The sequence below is a fragment of the Pteropus alecto genome, unplaced genomic scaffold, assembly GCF_000325575.1.
Source record: "Pteropus alecto unplaced genomic scaffold, ASM32557v1 scaffold207, whole genome shotgun sequence".
NCBI classification, from domain to species: domain Eukaryota; kingdom Metazoa; phylum Chordata; class Mammalia; order Chiroptera; family Pteropodidae; genus Pteropus; species Pteropus alecto.
The window spans coordinates 382,332-387,957 of NW_006440149.1; positions in this window are offsets into that span (position 1 = coordinate 382,332).

Sequence of the window (5,626 nt, forward strand, 5' to 3'; positions counted from 1 at the left end):
GGCCACAATAGGTACAAGAGTCCACTGAGGCAAATCCCACTCCGTGGGGTCAACCTGGACACAGCAGCTCAGTCCATGTGGTCATACCATATGCATGTGACCAGTTCTCATAACTAATCAGCCTGAGAGACAATCTCATCCACTGGCATGCTACCAGCAATCAAAGCTTAACTAAAAAATGAGAGCACACACAACTCACTCAAGGGTCACTCCTGGAGCTCCCAGCGCAGGTGAGAATGCACCACTGGGCCACACAGAGCACCTACTACATAAGGCCACCTAGCCAAAACTGGGAGACATAGCAAATCTACTTAATACATAAAAACGAACACAGAGACACAACTAAAATGAGAAAAGAACAGCAACAAAAATGTCCCAAATAAAACAACACAAGAAAACTCCAGAAAAAGAACTAAATGAAATGGAGGCAAGCGACATACTAGATACAGAGTTCAAAATACTGGATATAACAATGATCAATGAATCTAGGGGAAGAGTAGATAATCGCAATGAGAACTTCAACAAAGAGATAGTAAGTATAAAAAAAGATATAGAAACCGTAAAAAGTGACCAGTCAGAAATATAGAATACAATAACTAAAATAAAGAATACACCATAAGAATCAACAGTAGATTAGATGAAGCAGAGGACTGAATCAGTGATTTGGAAGATAAGATAGCAGAAAACACCCAACCAGAATGGAAAATAAAAAATTAAAAAAAAATTAGGATATTTTAAAAGACCTCTGGGACAACTTTAAGCATACCAATATTTGCATCATAAGGGAGCCAGAAGAAAAAGAGAAAAAACAAAGTATTGTGAAACTATCTGAAGAAATAATGATGGAAAAATTTTCTAACTTGATGATAAAATTAAACATACATGACCAGGAAGCACAAAGACTCTCAAAGAGGTCCACACCAGAAAACATCATAATCACAAATGCCAAAGGTTAAAGTTAAAGAGAGAATCCTAAAACCAGCAAGAGAAAGTGAGTTAGTTACTTACAAGGGTACTCCTATAAGAATGTCAGCTGATTTCTCAACAGAAACTTTGCAGGTCAAGAGAGATTGCACAGAATATTCAAAGTAATGAAAAACAAGAATCTACAACCAAGATTATGCTACACAACTAAGCTATCAATTAAAATTGAAGGTGAAATAAAGAACTCCCTGAAAGCAAAAGGCTGAAGGAATTTGACATAAGCAAGCTAATATTACGAGAAAATGTAATGTGACCTCTTTAAGAAGAAAAAGGGAAAAACATAAATATGTCATAAAATGACAATAACTCTGTATCTATCAATAATCACTTTAAATGTAAATTGAGTAAATGTTCCAATCAAAAGGCATAGGTAGCTGAATGGATAAGAAAACAAGACCCATACATACGCTTTTTACAAGAGAACCACTTCAGATCAAAAGGCACACACAGACTGAAAGTAAAGGGATGGAAAAAGGTATTTCATGAAAATGGAATAGAAAAAAGCTGAGATAGAAATCTTTATTTGAGACAAAATAAACTTTAAAACATAGGCTATAATAAGAGACATAGAAGGGTATTAGATAATGATAAAGGGTTCAATACAAGAGGACATAACCCTAGTAAACATTTATGCCCCCAATGTAGGAGCTCCTACACATATAAAGCAAATTTTGACTGACATAAAGGTAAAGATCAACAATAATACAGTCATAGTAGGGGACTTTAACATCCCATTGGCACCAATGAACAGATTTTCTGGACAGAAAATCAACAAGGAAAATGTGGACTTAAATGGCACATGAGAGTGGATGGATTTAATTGATATTTTTAGAGCATTCCACCCAAATCAGCAGAATATACATTTTTTTCCAAGGGCGCACGGAACATTTTCCAAGATAGACCATGTTAGGCCAGAAAACTAACCTCAATAAATTTAAGAAGATTGAAATCATATCAAGCATCTTCTTCAACCACAATGGTATGATACTAAAACTCCATTATAAGAAGAAAAGTGAAATATACACAAACATATGGAGGCTAGATACCAGTCTACTAAATAATGAATAGGTTAACATGAGATCAAGGTAGAAATCAAAAAATACTTTGAAACAAATAAAAATTAAAACATGACTCAAAATCTATGGGACTCAGCAAAAGCAATCCTAAAAAGAAAATTCATAGCAATACAGACCTATCTCAAGAAACAAGAAAAATCTCTAATAAACAATATAACCTTTAAATTTAAAGGACTAGAAAAAAGAACAGCAAAGAAAGCCCATAGTGTATAGAAGGAATAAAATAATAAAGATCAGAGGAGAAATAAAATGGAGTCTAAAAATAAAATACAAAAAAAAATCAATGAAAGCAAGAGCTCTTTCTTTGAAAAGATAAATAAAATTGATAAACCTTTAACCACACCCATCAAGATGAAAAGGAAGAGAACCCAAATAAATAAAACCAGAAATTAAAGAGAAGTGACTGCTGACCCTACAGAAATACAACTGTTTATGAGAAAATACTACAAACAATTATATGCCAACAAAAGGAAGAAATGGATAAACTTTAAGAAACGTACAATCTCCAAAGATTAAGTCAAGAGGAAACAGAAAATTTGAACAAACTAATTTCTACTAACAAAATCAGTATTTTAAAAATTCCCCCCAAAAACAAATGTCTTGGACTGAATTGCTTCACTGGTGAATATTACCATATTCGAATAATTAACACTCAAACTTCTCAAACTCTTCTAAAAAATTTGAAGAGTGACAGCTCCTAAGCTCATTTCACAAAGCCAACATTATCCTGATTCCCAAACCAGACACACTACAAAAAAATTAAAACATAGAGTGATATTTTTGATAAACATAGATAAAAAAGTCCTCAATGAAATATTAGCAAATCAAATTCAGCAGTAATTAAAAAGCTCACACACCATGATCAAGTCGGATTTTGTCCAGGGATGCAAGGTTGATTGAATATACGTAAATCAATTAATGTGATAAACCATGGAAGCCAATTAAAAGATTTAAATCATATGATCATATCAATAGATGCAGAAAAAGCATTTGACAAAATTCATCAGCCATTTATGATAAAAAGTCTGAGCAAAGTGAGAATAGTGGCAACATACCTCAATATAATAAAGGCCATATATGACCAACCTACAGCTAACATCATACTCAACAGAGGAAAGTTAAAAACATTTTCCTTAAGATCAGGAATACAAGTATGTTCACTTTTACCATTGTTATTCAGCATAGTATTGGAAGTCCAAGCCACAACAATCAGACCAGAAAGAAATAAAAGACATTCAAATAGGAAAGAAAAAAGTAAAACTGTTATTTGCAGATGACATGATACTATATATAGAGAACCTTAAAGACTCCACCCCAAAACTATTTAAATTGATATATGAATTCAATAAAGTAGCAGAGAACAAAATTAATATTCAGAAGTCAGTTGCATATCTATACACCAATGATGAACTATAAAAGAAATTAAGAAAGCATTCCCATTTAAAATTGCATCAACACAGTAAAATACCTAAAAATAAATTTAACCGAAGTAAAAGACCTGTACTTGAAAAATTATAAATCACTATAAAAGAAATTGAAGGAGATACAAATAAGTGGAAACATATACCATGATCGTGGGTAGGAAGAATCAACGTCATTAAAATGCCCATACTACGGAAAGCAATCTATAGATTTAATGCTTTCTCTATTAAAATGCCAGTGGCCTATTACCCAGAACTAGAATAAATAATCTGAAATTTTTATGAAATCGTAAAAGATCCCAACTAGTCACAGCAACCTTGACAAAGAACAAAACTGGAAATATCTCACTACCTGATATCAAACTACAAGGTTATGGTAATCAGATCAGCATGCTACTCACATAAAAACAGACACTTAGATAAATGGAACAGATTACTCAGCCCCCAAATAAAACCATATGTATATGGTCATTTAAACTATGACAGCGAAAGCAAGAATATACAATGGAGTAAACACAGTCTATTCAATAAATGGCGTTGGGAAAACTGGATAGATCCATGTAAAAAAAAAAAAAACAAAACTGGACCGCTTTCTTACATCATATACAAGAATAAACTCAAAATAGATTAAAGAATTAAATGTAAGACCTGAAACCATAAAATTCTAGAAGAAAACATAGGCAGTAAACTTCCCAATAGTAATTTTTTTCTGATATATCTCCTTGGGCAAGGGAAACAAAAGAAAAAAAATAAACAAATGAATGACATCAAACTAAAAAGTTTGCACAACTAAGGAAACCGTCAACAAAATGAGATGACAACCTACTGATGGGAGAAGATATTTGCCTATGATATATCTGACAAGAAGCTAGTATCCAAAATTTATAAATAACTCATACAACTCAACACCAAAAATAACCCCAACAATCCAAAAAATGGGCAATGGACCTGAATAAACACCTTTCCAAAGAGGATGTACAGATGGCCAATAGACATATGCAAAGATGCTCAAGGTCAGTAATCATCAGAGAAATGCAAATTAAAACCACAATGAGATATTACTTCACATCTGTCAGAATGACTATCATCACTAAACCAACAAAAAAGTGTTAGCGAGGGTGTGGAGAAAAGGGAATTCTCATGCACTGTTGGTACAGCAATACTGTTGGTATTGCAAATTGGTACAGCTATTATGAAAAAAAAAACAGTTTGTAGTTTCCTTTAAAAAAGTAAAAATAAAATAATCGAAGAGGAGGCAGAATCAACATAGTTAAAATGATCGTATTACCTAAAGCATTATACAGATTTAATGCAATACCCATCAAAATCCCATCAGCATTTTTTAAAGAAATAGAACAAAAACCATCAGATTTGTATAGAAGCACAAAAGATCCCGAATTGCCAAAGTCATCCTGAGAAAAAAGAACGAGGCTGCAGGCATCATTCTGCCTGACTTCAAATTATACTACAAAGTGACAGTAATCAAAACGGCATGGTATTGGCAGCAAAACAGACACACTGACCAGTGGAACAGAATCGGGAGTCCAGAAATAAACCCACAGTTATATGGGTAAATAATTTTTTACAAAAAAAAAAAAAAGCCAAAAACATACAGTGGAGAAAGGAAAGCCTCTTCAATAAATGGTGCTGGGAAAATTGGAAGGCCACCTGCAAAAAAAACTGAAACAAGACTGCTGTCTATCACCACACACCAAAATTAACTCAAAATAGATTAAGGAGCTAAATATAAGACCTGAAACAATAAAATGCATAGAAGAAAACACAGGAATGAAACTCAAGGACCTTGGAGTTAAAGAGGATTTTATGAATTTGACCTCAAAGGCAAGGGAAGTAAAAGCAAAAATAGATAAACGAACTACATGAGTCCAAAAAGCTTCTGCTCATCATAAGAAATCGTCAACAAGATAAAGAGAGAACCATCAAAATGGGAATATATATTTGCAAGCAACGCTTCCAATAAGGGCCTAATATTCAAAATATACAAAAACTCATACAACTCAATAACAACAAAAAAAACCAAACGATCCAATTAAAAAATGGGCAGAAGACCTGAACAGACACTTCTCCCTAGAGGACATACAAATGGCCTACAAATATATGAAAAGATGCTCAATATCGCTAGCT